The sequence below is a fragment of the Manis javanica genome, chromosome 6 (genome assembly GCF_040802235.1).
Source record: "Manis javanica isolate MJ-LG chromosome 6, MJ_LKY, whole genome shotgun sequence".
Taxonomy (NCBI): Eukaryota; Metazoa; Chordata; class Mammalia; order Pholidota; family Manidae; genus Manis; species Manis javanica.
In genome coordinates, this window is record NC_133161.1 from 143,884,146 (window position 1) to 143,901,799 (window position 17,654).

At 54.9% G+C, this 17,654-nt stretch overlaps 1 long non-coding RNA gene across 1 annotated transcript; it reads right to left on the bottom strand.

Moving 5' to 3' along the window:
* Window positions 1-6,058: 6,058 nt before the first annotated feature.
* Window positions 6,059-10,842, bottom strand: LOC140850240 (uncharacterized). Its single transcript, XR_012132923.1, has 3 exons — window positions 10,685-10,842; window positions 10,431-10,596; window positions 6,059-6,577 (listed from the first exon to the last, which is right to left on the bottom strand). It is a non-coding gene; the product is annotated as an uncharacterized lncRNA (long non-coding RNA).
* Between the last annotated feature and the right edge of the window lie 6,812 nt (window positions 10,843-17,654).

Here is a 17,654-nt window from a genome sequence, read left to right on the forward strand (position 1 = left end):
CTAAGGGTTACCAGGGGGACCGGCTGCCGTTCTTCTGAACACACTTTTTGTGCCTCTGATGGGTGTGTGCGCATCTTCCCACTTCCCTGCAGGAGACGGGACTCCCTGGGGTCTCCCCACCTGCCCAGCCCTATCTGCAGCCTTGGGGTTCAGTGTGGGGACTGGGCCTTTCTGAAGCAGGCCTTGGCTAACTAAACAGAAAGGAGGCTTGTGGGGAAGGGGAGGGCTGGGGGTGCTTAGACCCCCTGGCCAGCCTACCCATCCCTGGAGGGCAGCAGGATCCAGAAGTGACTCTGCGCGGCTGGAGCAGAGACTGGCTGGAGGCCTCAAACCTGAGAGCTTTTCCAGTACTGGGGTGGGCTTCCTGGGCAGGGGTCCCCACGGCAAAGGCCTGGCAGGAGAGCCAGGCTCCTGAAGGCAGTGCCATCCTGGGCTTGGGCATGGAGGAAGGAGGTGAGGCCTTCCAGTCACTGGGAGCCCAGAGAAGTCTGGAGGGGCATTCAGGGAAGGCCCCCTGGAAGAGGAAAGCAAGACAGGTGGAAACAGGACTTAGTAGAGAAGAAAAGGGGGTGCAAGCAAACCATGCCCTTGCCCCTGCTGTGGCTGGGATCCCCCAGGCCTGTCCAATCTCACCATCCTCCCTTATTCTGACCCCAGGGGAGCAGCCCTCTCCCCTCCCCACCCCCAACTAGTCAAAGTATCGGAATGAGCTTGCTGCGGGTCAACATCGTGGAGGGTCAACACCCTTCCCTCCTCTCTCTCCCCGCCCAGCTGGACCAGTGGCCAGGCTTCCTAGAAGGGGACTCCTTGGAATCAGAACAGGGAGGGGAGAAATACCCCAGAAGAAGACAGAAGGGAAGAGAGGGTCAGAAAGGAAAGACAGGCGTATGGTCCGGTGCTTCCAGGGAGGACCCCCGGGTGCTGCCAGGAAGGAGGGACTGCCGCCAGTGGGGTGGGTGCTCTGCCACCGTGGCTGGGGGCCCCGTGTTCCTGCTGCTCCCCGCAGCCCCCTGACTCAGGTTCCAGGAGCAATGTCCACTGAGGAGTGTCCCACCCTAGCCCACAGGCCCACCCCGGAGGGCACCTGACGCCCCACAGCCTCCCGGACCTTCTTTAGGACCTGCAGTCCCTGTGGCTGTGATGGTGAGGAGAGTCACTCTCCTGGACCCCAGGGATGCCCAGACTCTCTGAGCGAGTCCCTGGCACCCACATCTGGGGCCCCTCCCCAAGCCTGCTAGCTCCACAGGAGGGGGAAAAGACAGGGACCCAGGTCTAGCTGAATTCCCCGGGACAGAGAGCCATAGGGCGGCCAAGCTCTGGCCTGTCCTGGGCTGGGGCCTCGCCAGGAGCTGCCACCTGCTGCGTGGATGCCGACAAGGTGCGCACAGGCCCCGAGTCCTGCTGGGGCCTCCCCTGGGGAACCCCCAAGCATTGTGCTTCCCCTCATCAGTCCCCGCCAGTTCCGTGGCCTCAAGAGCTGTGATTTTAACTCAGTCAGGGGACCCCTTTGTTCCCACTTCTTGAGATGTCTCCCACCTCAGCATGAGCAGAAACATCAGGACCACTGAGGCCCCAGTTTGCTGAGGGGAAGGGAGGCCATCCCCACAACGGGAGACAAAGGAGGGAACAAGACTTTGTTTCCATTCTCACTCCTCTCAAGCCCAGCCAGGCAGTGTCCTCGCCCAGCTCTGAGCTACAGGTGATTCTGGGCATGCTGTGGGCCCGCGGGCAGCCCCGGGGAGGGCCCACTGGGGTCTGGGCAGGAGGAGGAGTAGGGAGGCGGAGCTGGACTCGGCAGGGGCCCTTGTCAGACAGCTGGGGGTTCTCTTCCTGGCCCCAGCACTTTGGGCTGTGCGAGCTGGGCAGGCAGCCTGCCCTCTCTGAGCCTGAGCTTCCAGTCTACAAAACGAGGCGTTTTCTCAGGTTCTTTCCTGAGGCCCTTTCCAAGCTCTTAACAGTCTGTCCAGCCAGAGACTGGGAAATTGATCGGCGCTCAGCTGGGGCTCTGTGATCAGGACTGGGCTGAGGGCAGATGGATTGGATTCTCAAGCCCTCAGGGCTGCCCTTCCCCAGCCCGACTTCCGCTCCTCGCCTTGGGCCCCGATCCAGGGAGAAGTCTCACCCGTTCAGAAGGGGAGGCAGGGGCCTCAGATGTGCCCAGGCTCTGCTCCGGCCTTCGGACCTACTGCAGTACGGGCTCCCTGGTATCAGCGGTCACCGCGTTCCGTTCACCTGGAACAGTGCGGCATGCGGACTGGCCCTGGAGGCCAGGAAGCAGTTACCTGGAGGAAGGAGGGAGGAAGCCGATGGCCAAGGAAACAAAGAGAGGCTGGGAGAACATCAGTGAGGGGGTGTCTGGGACATCTCAGCTTGTGGGGAGCTGAGATGCGGGCTTCTGAGTCTGGGGTACAGCGTTTGGAACCTGACTCCCTGGGTTGGGATCCTGACTGTATCAATCGCCAGCTGCGTGTTCTTGGCAGGCTCCCCAGCTTGTAAGAGGGTGACAGCGTCTTAAGGATTGCTGGAAACAGCAGAAACAATGTGTCCAAAGCCCCTGGCATAGCAAGTGTAATCGAAACATGGTGATATTATTACTGTTGACCTGCAACCAAGCTTGCTTTCTCCAGCCGGGGGTCCTTTTTATCTTGCACAGCTGGGCTGTTTTCCCTCTTGCGCCGCCCCAGAACCTGCCCTGGGCTCCCTGCAGTTCTGAGGCATGGCCAGCAGGTGGGAGCATTTCACCGCAGTTAATGTGCACTTGGGCGCCTCCCCTCGCCCAGCTGTCGGGACTGGGCCCCACACCCCTTCTTCAACCATGGGATCCCCTTTCTCCCCTCCTTCTGCATCAGCTAATAGACCTTGTTGTCCTAGGCTGTGGAATGTGTGATTACATGACAGCGGCCCCCAGCTGAGCAGGAATGAGGGGCTTGCTGCTCACCCCACCCAACCCTGCCCAACCTGGCATGGAGGTTGGGGTGGGACCTGAGTCTGGTCCCCTCCATGTGGGTGCTGCTTCCTTTGGGCTCTCTCTGCCAGCGGGTGGGAGGGTCCGGGTGGGCACATCAGGTTCAGTTCTGCAGCCTCTAAAGGTCAGGGGACTGCAGAGCGCAGACCACGAAGTGAAGAAGCCAGAGCCCTCGAAATCCAAGATGCGGGTCTGCGAACTGCAGAGCCCCTGGACTTGTCATCCTCGGATGTCCAGCCTACGAAGTGGGGGACATGTGTGCCTTCCTCCTGATGGACTATGCAGGGAGATCAGAAGGGTACAAATGTGGGCCCCATCCAAACAGTGGGGGATAATTATCCAGCGAGGGTGGGTGCTTACAGGCAGAGGTGTGGGCCCAGCAACTGCCCAGGCCAATTTTTCCCATTAAACTCAAACCCCCTCCCAGGAGGGACGCTGCCAGTTTTACCTTTCGGAGTGTTGGCTAGTAAGTTGGAAGATGCCCTGTTGTTTAGCCATGTAAACCAGGGAGATAAATGCCAGTGGCTGTGTGGACATGTCAACTCCCGGTTCCTAATTCATCTCCTTGCCAAGGCTGAGGCTAAGAGGCGAAGATAAAGAGGGAGTGGGGGCCAGGACCCACTTGCAAGCAGTTGTGGTGGGGTCCCTCCCCATGGGACAAGAGTGACGCCCCGGTCCCTGGGACCCTCCAGAGTTTGGAAGCCAGCTGAGGGAGGAAGGGAGGGCTTTGGCTAGCTCACAGTTATTAAGAAATTAATCCCAAGTAGACTGATCGCTTGTTTCCCCACTGGCCTCGAAGCTGACCTTGGGGAGCAAAGTACATTTCTCAGAGACTGACTCCATCATCATGATAAGACCCCCGCTGGATGGCAGACGCCATTACGGATTGGCACTTCAGAAGGCAACCTGGCAGTGGAGGGCATAGCCTTTGAGAGCCCATCAGTGAAAAGGACTCATGAGTATTCCTTCAGACCTAAGCTGTGGGTCTTTGATTGCTTAGGTGGGCGCCTGCCAAGAGAGGGAATATGGGTTGGATGACCTGATGCCCGTGTGGGTCCATCATGCAGGCCCAGGCAAGAGAGGTTTGGTGTGCGGGCAGGACTCGAGGGACCTTCTGTGTTCATTTCCAAATACTCGTGGTGCGCCATGGCCCGGGCATGGAGGATACAGAAGGGGCACGTTGCTGCTCTCCATGGAACTTGCAGCTAGCAGGGGAAGCAGAGGATAAAGTCACCAATGACCCCTTGGGCCGAGTTAGATGGTGAAAGAGCCCTGCCCAGCACAGCACACGGTGAAGGGGGTCGGGGCCTGGGGAGGGAGCTCTCCCCTGGGGAGGGCACAGCCATGTTGAGATCTGGGGAGGGAGCCATGCAGAGGGAGCTGCCTTAGAGAGCGGGCGCTGCCTGGGTGAGGAGGGCAGAGCCCGCTGGCTGCAGGGCAGGGAGGAAGGGATGTCTGGTGGCAGTCAGGCAGCAGGGCCTGATCACAGGGTGCTCCTGAGGGGCCAGGGTTTCCTGTGACTGCGGCAGCTGCCTCTGCAGGAGGGTGAGTGAGCAGATGAGTGCCTGCGGCAGAGGGCACAGCAGCGGACTGGGGGGAAGTAGAGCTGAGGTCCCAGTGGGCAGTGACGGTGGCTGGAGATAGGCCAATGGGCCGGCTGTGGCAGGTGGAGCTGCTGGTGGCATCCTAGGTGTAGGAACCACTAAAGACATGGAGACAGGTACAGAACGTGGCCGTTTGGGCCTGTGGGCAGGGGAGGTGACTGGCAGAGCAGGCACCAGCTGCAGGGGGAGGCAGCCTGAGGCTCTGCTGGCCCGGCTGCAGAGAGGGGCTTCTGCTGTGGGCGTGGAAGCCTGGAAAGTTCATTTGGGTGTTGGATCCCTGAGACGGCTCCTTGCTGGGTTGCCCTGGGGGGAGGCAATGTGTTGTCCTGGGCCTGCACCCCAACTCTGAGAGTAAGCAGCTGGGTCCAAAGAACAAGTTTCTTAGCCTTCCTGGTCCTCAATTTTCTCATCTGTGAAGTGGAGCTAATGATAGAGTCCTCTTGGGGTTTTTTATCAGGATCAAATGAAAGGAAGCAAATAAAGGGTCACATAGGGCCTGTGCCTTGTGTCGCCGGGCGAGCAGGAGCTCGGCGAGAGGGGTGGGGGACAGGGCCAAGGACGGGCTTTCCCTCCGTTTGCCTGTTCTCTTTGGCCCCCATTTCTGCTGCTGCGGGTAGCAGGATCCAACCTTGCTGTTCCAGGGGAGGACCTCCCCAGCCCTCAGGACCTCCCGGCTCTTGTTTCTGGGTCCCTCCTTCCCCAAGTGGACATGCAGTCATGGGTTTGCCAAGTTGCAAGAAGCATGGAGGCTAATGTTTCTCCTCCCAGCGTGCAAGGCCGGCTGCTACATGCTTGGGTGGCCGGGGTAATTAATTTACACATTTCATCCTGCTTAAGCTAATAAGCTTCTATATCCTCCTTCTCCACTGAGCCCGAGCCTGCCAGAGACATCATCCCGGCCCCAGGGAAGGCAGTGATGGTCCCTACTGCCATCCTGTAGGCTGTGCCCAAGGTTTGGAGGCCTTGTGTCCATGCTTCCAAGCCTCTTGGCCCAGGTCAGCCACAGCAGATGTCTCAAGCTGCCCAGTCAACCACACACCCATCTGAGGGTAAAGGGGGACCCAGGAGTCCTGGCAGTCCCCCTGCCCCAGGGGGCTCCCTGTCCCAAAGCCACAGGCCTGGCTCCAACATGCCTGGGAACATGACAACATCTTCTGTGCAGTGATAAGAAACAGTCTCCAAGAAAGGTTGTGAAGTGGAGATAGGGAAGGGAGAATAATGTGGAGTGTATTCTGCTGTTGCGTTAAGAAAGGGGGAACCACACACCCATTTGCTTACACAGGAGACTGGCTGCCCAGGGAGGAGCTGGGCCGGCTGCAAGGTGGGGCAGAAGGAGACTTTCACCTGGACCGTTTTCTACCTCTTGAGCCTGGAATCCTGTGAATGCATCTCATATGCAAAATGCATCAGCTGCTCAAAGATCAATACAAATTAAATGTGAAAACCACGCCTGTGCAGCCCACGTTTATTGGGTATCCCTGTGGCCTGAGAGTGAGGGTGCAGGAGACAGGGTCCGGTGACACCTTCGGAGGGTCCGGGAGGAAGGCGGGCAAGGCTTCGGTGAAGACGGGCAGCCGTGAGTGCAGGGCCCCAACCTGGGCCCTCGGGCCCCGGGCAATGCAAGTGGGGAGTCCAGGAGCTTCCTGGGGAGGCGCAGCTGAGCCATTTTGAGGGTAATGTAGGAGCTGACTCAGTGGAGGAGAGAGGCTGGAGCATGACTCCTATTCTGACTTCAAAACCTGGGGTGCATTTGGGCCCTGACCTTCCCGTCTGTACAATGGCAAGAATTTGCTCAGGTTGCCAGTAAGGAAAGCGGTTCCAACTCCTAGAATTTCAGCGATCAGCGACCCCTCTTGCCTTCCTGGAGGGCTTGGCAGGAGCTCTAGGCCCCAGGCCTACGCTGGCTGCTCCTTCACAGAGGCTTCCTGTTAGCTGAGGACAGCGGCCAGCTGCTCCCGGCTGCTTCCCTCTGCTTATGGATTCCACGTGGATGCTCTGATTCCAAATCCTGCAGGATTTAATATCCACTCTGTAATCTTCTGGCACCAATAGGCATTATCTAACGAAACCTTAAATTGAAGATGCTGGGCTTCCATTTTCCCCACGCCGTTGGGAGAAGCTGGGGCTTCCTCTGTCCCATGTCATTTACTCTTGCATGAATTAAAGTGTGTCACGCTGCTGCCCTCGCAGACACGCAGCCTGCTCACCCGCCCCCACATACCGCTCAGGGCAGCCTGGGGTGGACGAGGCCAGTCTAGAGGCTGCACCATCAGACTGTGTCTATCACAAGTGTCTCTTGCTTTCGGCCCATTTTATTTCCTGAGGGGTCAGTAGTTCAGTGGCTGCAATGGCCATTTGTTCAGGCACTCCCTCACTCACTTATTAAGCATCCATGGAAGGCACAGGAAAAAAAGATGCTAAATATACAATCAGGGGCTCTCCTTACCCCCCTTCCTGCCACTTGCTGTGGCAGTTTTATATGATGCCAATTCCCAGGCCACACCAGTTCCTATGGGGATAAAACTTTTTTTTGGAGACAACAGTAGATCCATACGCAGTTGTAAGAAATAATAGAGAGCCTGTGTACCGTCTGTTCTCGCAAGGCCTAGAACAGTGTCACACCTGGATACAGACATTGATGCATTCCCATCCCACAGGGCTCTTTTCCATCCTCACCTCCCCCTTCCCCTCTCTTCCTGGACCCCTGGCAACCACCCATCTCTTCTCCATTTCCATCAGTGTTATTTCAAGAATGTCAAATACATGGAGGCATAGAGTACATAACTTCTGGAACTGGTGTGAATGACTCCTTTAAGCCTCACAACTGGGCAAGGTTAGCACCACTATTCCTATTTTGCAGAAATGCATGCTGAGGCCATGGCAGTGAAATCACTTGCAGAGGCAGGAGTCATGCTCCCATCACCCTGACCCCAGAGCAGGCTCTCCACTGTGATGCTGCCTTGCTGCTATTGGAACTGGTGGTCCAGGAGCTCCCCTGCATCCAGAGCACAACCTGGGGTCCGGCCCTGCACTGTTGGGGGTCTCCATCCCAGAGGCAGGAGGGAGCAGCCCAGCCTGTCCCACCCAGCCTGCGTTCTTGAGGGCCGCAGAATGGGGCACCCGCCTGGGATCCCTGCAGTGGTGAAGGGGACCAGGCAGGGTGCTTCCCAGAGACAGAGAAGGTGCTCCCACCATGTCCTGGAGGGGCAGTGGTGGACTCAGGGCCTTTCTGACTGCGTGACAGGCTAATGGGCTCCTCGGGATGGGGTGGGGGGCAGGCACTGAAGCCCCCCACCCACCTCTGCCAAATCGCAGGTGCAGGCCAGGCCTCACAACCAGAGATTGGGTCTCACGGCCCTCTAGTCAGGGCAGGCTTGGGGCGTCGGGGGTCAGCCCTGAAGCGTTGTCACTAGCAGAGCTAACCAAGCGTGGGATTGCTCGGACTGCTGGAGTGAGCAGCTCCCCGTGTGCACCCCTCCCACCCGGCTCCTGCTCCCGCATAAGCTGGCCTGGCAGCTGACGGGGGTGACAGATCTACTATCCATGATTTCCACAACACTGTTTGCAGGGGCCTCTGCTCCCTGGGGAGCCTCAGCCCCCAACCCCTGGGGGGACTGGAGAGACCAGTGGGGGGCAGCCACTCCCCAGACTCGGCCCTGGAGTCCCGTGGGCAGGGCTGGGACTTGTGCCTGAGTGTGAGCTGGGGAGAGAGGGGACCTCCTGTATACCACGGCTGCAGTTGGCAGCAGTGACCCACGCCCATGGGCGTCAGGAACCTGCTAGCGGGCAGAACCAGGGCCAGCAGGAGGGAGTCACGATGAGGGGCAGGCGGCAAGTTTTGCTTAATAAAAGAAAGAGTTTTGCAGCACCTAGAAGTGTCCAACAGTAGCGGCAGACCGCTTTGGGGGGCAGTAAGGCCCCCATCGGTGAAGGCATTCATTCATTCATTCATTCAACATGCATTGATTGTGTTCGTCTACTTGGCAATACACCGTTGTGGCTGTTAGCTCTAGAGCACCACCCACGTGGGGTCCCTCCCAGCTCTGCCACTTACTAACTGCATCATCTTTAGCAAGTTCTCTGTACCTCAGTCGCCTCCCCTGCAGAACAGATATAATAACAGTTCTTCACCTATGTCAGTGGGAAAGGCTCTCAGCCCCATACCTAGCACCCCTAAATCCGATGAGGGCGCATGTGTTATTCCTCTACTTTATAAATGGCTTCAATAAATTCTCCACTACCTGGTGTCTGCGTGGGGATTTGAACCCAAGTCAGTCCTCCCCCTGGTCCATAATGCAAGGCCCAGTTAGGTGTTCAAATCTGAGACTGCAGAGCTTATATATACAAAGAACAGCTTACAACTCAATAATAAAAAGACAACCCAATTCAAAATTGGGCAAAGTATCTGAATATCTATTTCTCCAGGGGATATACACACATGGCTCCTGAGCAAATGAAAAGATGTTCAACATTATTAGCCGTCAGGGAAATGAAAACCCAAACCACAGCGAGACACTACTTCACGCCCAGTAGGATGGTGATCAAAAGACAGACAATAACAAGTGTCATCGAGGATGTGAAGAAATCAGAGCCCTTCTACGCTGTCGGTGGGGATGCAAAATGGAGCACCCACTTTGGGAAACAGTCGGGCAGTTCTCCAGATGTTTACCCATGGAGTTCCCATATGACCCAGTGATTCTACTCTTAGAAATAGACTCAAGAGAACTGAAAAAGTATGGCCACACAAAAACTTATACAGCAATATTTATAGCAGTTTGCTGTTCACTACAGCCTAAAGGTAAAAACAACTCAACTATTCATTGGCTGATGAATGGATAACCAAAAGGTGGTTACCGGTTTGATCAGATTCAGCTGCAGACAGGAATGAAGTCCTGACCCACACTCCAGCGTGGACGAGCCTCAGGAACATTAGGCTAAGTGAAAGAAGTCAGTTACAATAGTCCATATGTTAAATGCTTCTGTTCCTATGGAAATCCAGAATAAGCAAATCTGCGGAGACTGAAAGGAGCTTAGGGGTCACTTTGGGACTTGCTGGAGCTGGAGGAATAGAGACGGGGTGGCTGGAAGGGAGGAGGCTTCTTGTGAGATGATGGAAATGTTCTGCAATAAATGGTGGTACTTGCACATGTTTGTGAATATACTGAAAACCACTGACTTATACACTCCAAGTGGGTTAATTATATGATATGTGAGTTGTATCTCACTAAAGCTGTTAAAAAAAGAGAAATAAGCCCATAGCAGAAATCTGAGGAGGGTGAGGTATAGGTAGAGATGCAGACAGGGGTGGAGACCAGAAGGGTGGACAGTCCTGCTCAGGGAGAATTTCCTTAGAGGAATAGCTTACAGGGAAAGAGGTACAGCTTGGAGCCCCCTGGGGAGTAGCGAGAGGGGAGGGCTCACCCCCAGCAGGAGACCAGGGTCACTATTGGGATGGGGGCTGTTGGGCCCACCTGCAGCTCAGAGGAGCAGCGGCCCCTACCTGTCTACCTCCAGATGAAGACCATTTCACCACCAGTGTGCTCTTGTGCAGAGGGACATAACTGGGCCCAGTCAGTGCCCCCATGGGTGGAGCACAGATGATAGGGTACACGCTTGGAGTCACTGGACCTCTCTAACTTCAGGCTCCTTATCAATAGCCTGGGGGTGGCAGTTTCTCCCTCGTTGGGTTGCCCAGTATGAAATTAGATGCTGTGGTGAAAGTACCTGGTAAGAGTTTGAAAGACGGGTGAAAGTGGGTCTCAGTACAGCTTCACCTCAACCCTGTGAGTAGATGGGACAGGTTGTACTGCACCCATTTTACAGATGAAGGAACAAAGAGGCCACATGTTTTGGTGACTCACCAGAGGAAGAACTGCTCCCTGCCCGAGATGCCCTCCACACCGCACTCCTGCCTTGCACCTGGCGGCACAGCAGGGCTGACACCTGGCCAAGCGCTGTCAGCGTGCGCTCTCACTTCACCTCCAGGACACGCTTCTGCATAAGTGGGCTGGACGTCACCAGCCTCATCTAACAGGTGAGAAAACTGAGAGTCAGGGAGGGTAAACAGACCTTGTTTAGAGCGCCCCGCCCCCTGCTGGCTTTAACGCAGCCACACCTGTGATCCTTGTAGCCTTCTAGATTCCAGGTGCAGCAGATCAAAGGCCTTGCGGTAAAGTAGGTCCCTGGGTTGGTGCGGAGGACAGAAGAGGCATTGTGGGCTGGTGGTGGCCCTGGGCAAGGCCAGGTGAGGGTGAAGGTGGCTCCAGGGCCCTTTCAGTGGGTCTCTCAGCCTCTGCAGCTCCTGCAGGAGAACGAGAGAGAGGCTTCTCTGCTCAGTGGAGGTGGTTGCACATCAAACGAGAATTGCAGCGCACAGGCCCTCTTGATAAACAGCAGGTAGCCCAGCTCCCGCTAGCTAACAGGATTAATCTAAATGCACACAGACGCAGCTGGGCAAAATCAAAACACAGAACCCAGGCTAAATTACACCACTTAACGGTGGAGACCTCGCAGCCTCAGAATGCGTCACCTGACTAGCTCGCCTGCCACAGGGGTGAGGACGGCAGGAGGAGGAGGCTGCTTGCAGCTCAGGCGAAGGTCAAAGGGACCCTGGAGGAGAGCTGGGGCCCTCGGGCAGTCATCCAGGGAGACTGGGCAGTGTCTGAGGGTCCACTGCGTCGGGTGGGTGGGTACGTCCTGGGGGGTGGAGGCATCTGCCATGCCCTGCAGAAGTGTGAGGGGTCCCCATGCTCCTGTGACCATCACACCCTCCCTGCAGTCCTGAGCAGGAGCCACCCAGGGATCCCAACCCCAGGATGTTCCCAATAGAAGAGAAGCCCGGTTTTTAGGTAGCTCGGCCCATGGTCTGCCATCTGGGCCTTATTTGGCCTCCACAGTGAAGAAAGAGAGGGGAAACTCTTGACCAGATACCCATGTCCAGTTTCCAGTAGGGCTGTTATATGCCCACTTGACAGCTGAGGAAACTGAGGCAGAGTTGGGTTTCAGATCATTTGGGATCCAGACCCCAACTTCAAATCGTGGCTTTGGTGAGAAGCAAGTCTTCCGTCCTGGGCCAGTTGTGGCTCAGGTCAGCTCCTAGCCCAAGGTTACGCAGAAGCCCTTAGCTGGTGACGTCCTCTGACTGCCTGGTGATGCCAGCCATTGGCTTGGGGACTCCAGGGGGAAATGAGATAGGTCATGGACATGACTTCATGGGCCCCTCAAATTGCAGGAGAACCAGGGGTTCACCACATCCAGCTCTTGGTCTCTAGAATGGCAGGCGAACCAGAGGCAAATCCCCCTTTCCTTAAATCTTAGGCACAATAAGTCCAGTTGCTAATGCTAGCTGAGCACCTACTCTGTCTTAGGGGCTTTGCTCAGCCCTCTAAATCTGGTCTCTCTCCTAATGCACCCCAGATACTAGGAGGGGGGCACTGTTTGTATTACCCCCTTCTACCAAGGAAGTAGCTGAGGCCACCGCACTGCTAAGTGGCACATCTGGGAGCTGATCCCAGCCCCCAAAGTCCTTTGATGCCCTGCCTTCCCAGGGTTCATTATTTCCCGGGTCCGGGGATCTTCAGCGTGAGACCTGGAAAGGAGAAGGGGAAAGAAGGGTCTAGAATCACCAGCCTTGGGCTCCAGGTCCTGCTCCCCCACCTGCCTGGTTCCTGCCCCGGGGCAGCCCTTTCCCTCTGTGAACTGGAAATCCCTCATTCGGAAACAAGGGCAAAAGAGCTCTGCTTTACCTGCATGACTGCATTGTTGTGAGAATCAAATGAGAAAAATATATATGATGTGGTTTTCATGCTGTGAGGCACTCTCTAAACATTAGTTATTGTTCCACACCCCAGAGCAGGCGTGTTTCTCAGCTCCATGCAATTTTTTTTTATTACTACTGTTAGGAATGATAATTACGAGTAACGATCCCACTGCTTATCTGTGCCCTCTGTGCGGGGACCTCAGTGGCCCTGGGGCACAGTCTCTGCACAGGGCCTAAGAGGAGCTACTCCCCTTTATGCAGTGGGGTAAACTGAGGCCCCCAGCAAGAGTGAAGTGCTGCCCAACGTCCCCCAGCCAGGGGAATGTCCTGAACTTCAAATCTGGGATTTCTAGTCTTCTCCCTCCAGTTGGGAGGGCTCCCAGGCAGCCCAGGAGAGTGATTTATGGCAGAAATGTGCAGAGCTGGTGCTGCGTCAGCTCTTCCAACCCTGCCGCCTTCCCATGTTGGTCTCCGCCTCCCTTTATCTGCGTTCCTCACCCCTGTTTCTCCCAAGGCTGCCACTCACTTCCCACTGGCTCTCCCCTCCCCAGTTGCCCAAGGCTGAACTGGGCCTAATTTCAGATCCTTTCTGGATGAGAAGGTCATGCTGAGCTGAGCTGTCACTCAGCTGGGAAATTTGAGGGTGGGTGGGAAGGGGGTGGGAGGCCCAGATAGAGGAGCTCCCCCAGTCCTGGGCAGGGGTGCTCTCTTGTCCCAGGCGATCTTCCCTGAGGCCCTTTATGAAAAAGGCAGGAAGGGGACCTGGAGGTAGAAAGGCCAAGTCCCTTGTGTTCAGTCCCACTCAGTGTCAGAACCAGCTCTGAGCCTCAGGCTACAGGACTCCTAGGCCCATGTGCTCCCCCAGCCCCAGGGCTGGTAGTCTGGACACCAGGACAGTGGGCACAGCTGACGCCCTCAGGGCCACACAGACCCCCATGCTTAGGTCCTGGTGCTTTCCCACCAGTTGCAAGGCCTGAGCAGCAGCAACTCAGATTCTAAGTCCTGCTGGGAAGGAAAACTCAGGGGAGCAAGCTTCTGGACTGAGGAGTCGGGGGGCTAGAAGCAGACATTGGCTCTTTGTTCCCAAGCTTTCATCAGGGCTGATGAAGCAGGAGACCAGGGCATCTAGGAAGGCTAACAGGGACCTCAAGTGGGTGCTGCCAGGCAAACAGGCCAATCATTAAATAATTAATAGCAACAAAAACCCAACAGTCAAATGTTAAACTTATGAAAAACCGAAGATTTACTGTATTATTAACTCTTTTTTTAACATGGAGACCTTGGATACTCAGAGAGGTTCTTTAGCTTGCCCAAGGTCACACAGCTAATGGGTTCAGAAAAGACAACTCTGGGTTGGCTGGGCTCTCCCTCCTGCACATAGTAGCGAGGGTGTGGGCCTCTATGTGGCCAGTGCCTGGCTACCCTCTCCCTGCTGCCCTCAGGCAGCACCCAGTCCCTCAGGGGGCCCGCTCTGCTCGCTGCTTCTGAGCTGGGCCAGCTTCAGAGCACCCACACTCTGGGCCACCACTCAGTCTTCCTGGCTGTTGAGGATAACACGTTGCTCCTTCCTCCATGTCCAAAGCTTGGGGGAGCCTGGAGACACTGCCGTAACTCTCATTTCTGGGACCCAGAGGTCAAGCAGGCATTTTGGAGGCCCAGGTAAAAGGAGAAGGAACTTGGGGACCTGAAACAAGACCCTGAGGACTGAAGGGGGCCAGGGGCGGCTGTCCTGGGAGGAGCAGGTGCAGCAGGTGACAGGTTGAGCTGTGGTCTTTGGATTGCCAGCTCCTGCCTCTTGGTGCCTCTCTCGGTCCTTCCCTAAGTTTTGGGACAGTATAATTCTAGTGCCTTGACTCCTGGAGGCCCCGTCCCCACATGCTGACACTGTTATGAGCCCAGCTCAGGAGGCAGGCATGGGTGGATCTTCCATCCTGGGAAAAAACTTGCAGTTTATGTTGACTGGCGCATGATTTGCAGGTAACATTTGAATCCAGCATGGCCTGTGCAACTTGGGTGTGGCTGTCTTTGCGTGGAGAGCCGCTGAGATCCTGTCCTGAGGGGCTGGCCCAGGCAGGGTGGGGGCAGTCTGTGGTGGCGCTGTGGGCTTCGGCTTGAATGTGCCTCCGATGCACAACTTCTATGACCCTCATCCCTTGTAATGAAACCTCCTCTGACTCTCTCAGCTTTCCCACCCTCTCTTACCCCATACCAGACACACTGCCCCGTGTGTGAGGCTACCCTGGGTCGAGGCCCTCAGTTGCCAGGTGCCTGGGGCAATGATCCTTACCCTCTGAGCCACAGTTTTCCCATTTTTTTTTGTGGAGGTAGCTATGGCCAAAATCTCTCAGCTGGAAATAGGGGTGATTTCTGTGAAAACACCGTTACAGGCAGAGAGGTGCTGGAGCCCACCTGTCTTGGCTCATGAGTCGGTCGTTAAACTTCCAGTGATTTTGTGAGCTGGTTGATAAACACTACCACTATTAAAAATTATATAAACCTACAGTTAAAATAAGTTGCATTAAACACAAAGGTAATAAATACTCAAACTCATTACTAAGACGTAATTATTTTTCTCTATTTTACTCTAATCTGTGCTCCCAGAGTTATTTACATTGGCATGTTGGAAATACTGTATAATGGCTCACTGCTAAGCATCTGTTCCCAGATCCGCATTCCGTAATGTTCCCTTGGTAGCTTGAAATCAGCCAGAGTGAGAAAGTGATCACAACGTGGAAACTGACAAATTCCCTAAGTCAGGGCTTCCTTTATTGTTTTGTTATTTGTTTAGACTTAACACAGTGATGGAGGAAATCTTAATAATGCAGATTAAACTGAAAAGTATGTTGTGTGTGTTGCTATTATGTTGTAAATAGCCCAAAAAATTGACAAAATATTCTTCCAGTAATTGAAAACTATTATCTGATGCAGCAAAGAAGTCGCTCACATAATTGACGAACAAAGGAAGTTGCAACAAACATCTTTGTTGTTCACTTTCTCTTTTCCCATTAATGCAAATACAAATATCAACCAACATTCATGTGGAAACTACACTCGTTTGTCAATTGCAACAGGTTAGCTACGGCTACAGTTGTGCGAAAATCAACAGAAGCAGTCTGTGAGAACCAATTGGCTCTTGGGAATTTACACTTAAGGGTATTGTATATTTTACTGTTATTTGTAAAATAGACGCTACACAGCCTTTATATCAGTGGAATTAAACACACACACACACATCTTTTCCTGGAGAGCCAGTTGTTAAGCATTTACCGGCACACTGCTGACTATACTCACAGGAGACAGCGTTCTCCTCTTCCTTTGGACCCCCAACCCCAGTTCTAGGACTTTTCTGATGTCATCGGCCCTTAATGGCTACTCCAGATGTTGGGTAAGGGGATGGAACTTGGTCTTCTCATCCTTCACAGAAAGACTATACCAAGCTGTAGATCCCTGGAGAGCAGGTGTCCTCAGGGCACGGCCCTGGGCAGAGCAGAGGGGCCCAGGACCCTGACACAACGTGTCTGCTCTGCTCTGGGGGGCATCTCCACCCATTGCCTGACTCCATGCAGAAGCTGACCCCTGACACCACTTCGGTCGGGACCATCACCCTCTCTGGCCTGGATTGTGACAAGAGCCTTCTAGCTGGTCTCCCTGCTTCTACTCTTGTCCCGGGATGGTCTGTTCTCTACAGTCAGCCAGAGGGATCCTTTTAAAGCCTAAATCAGATCATGTCCTTCTCTGCCAGAAGCCCCGCCACAGCTCCCCTGCGACGTCCCGGCCCTACGTGGTCCAGCGCCCCGCTGCTTCAGCCCATCTCCTGCCTCCCTGCCTGCCCTTGCTCTCACTGCCAGCTCTCACTGGCCCCTCTGCAGTTCCTGCACTCACCAGGCACCTCTCCTTTTCTGGCCTTTCCCCTGGTTGTTCCCTGTCTGGAATGCTCTTCCTCCAAATAGCTGCTTGGCCGGCTCCCTCACCTCCCTCACACCCCCTCAGATCTCACCTCCCATGTAGGCCTGCCTCAGTTACGTGCCCAGCGCTGCCACTGGCCTCCACCCCGATCCACCTGAGCCCCCTACCCTGATCAGTTTCTAACTTTCTTCATAGTATTTCTCACCTTATAATATACTAATTTCCTTCGCACAACGGCAATGAGAGCTGAGCACCATGAGGGCCAAGATCTTCCTGTTTCATCCACCGATATACCCATTGTCCAAAAAGAGTGCCTGCCACAGGGTGGGTGTCAATAAATATTTTTGAAGATGCCTTACGGGGGAAAACGCAGCTTCTGAGGAGGAGTGTGTGCAAGAGTGCAGAAAATGCTTCCTTTCTTGATTGATGCCAGGGAGGGAGGCCTGCCTGCCGGCCTCCGCTCAGCCGAGCTTTCCAGCTCATCTCCCCAGTCAGAGCCTGTCCAGGGCCCTGTGTGAGTCAGGACTCTCCAGAGAAGCAAGCAATAGATATAGATACAGGTATATATATATAGAAAGTAAACTGTAGTGAGGAACCAGCTCACAGGATTGCTGTCATCGATCTGGAGGGCCGGGCTGCAGTCCCTGTCTGAAAGCCATGGACTCCGGGAGAGCCGTGTGTCGGTCCAAGTCCAAAGCATGAAAGAACCAACGTCCCAGCTCAGCAGGACGTTCTCTAACTCAGCCTTTTTGCCCATTCAGATCTTCAACTGATTGGATGAGGCTCACCTGCATTAGGTTGGGTGGTGGGGGGTGGAATCTGCTTTCCTCAGTTTATGATTCGAATGTCATTCTCATCCAAAACACCCTCCCAGACATACCCAGAATAATGTTCGACCAAATGTCTGGGCACCCCATGGCCCAATCAAACGGACACATCAAATTAACCATCTGTCCCAGCGCTCACAGAGCAGAAAGAGCAGGACACTGCAGCCTGGGCAGTGCTGCTATTGCACGACCTGTTAGCACCATCGTTTCCCTTATCCTGCTCTCCAGGGGCCTAGAACCTGGGTAAGGGTAGAGGGAAGGTGGCTTAGAACAGCCTTCGTGGTCTTGGCCTAGCCTCTGCTTTCTCGCCTGCCACACGGACTTAATACAGTGTTGCTCATCTTGCAGCTCTGAGGCTCAGAAGAGAAGATGCTTTGTCAAATGTGAAGCATGTTGCAAACCCAAGGTATTCATCTTGCAGAGTCAGTCCCTTCTACTCATCTCTGGCAAGTTCCTATCCCTGCCAAGGGAAGGGCTAAGTCCACCGTCTTCGTTACTCAGTTTCTTATACCCTGGAAGGGGAACAGGGACAAAGGAATAAACAGGGCCAGGGTCTCTGAAAACACCAGCATCAGAGAGGTTGGGAATTGGTG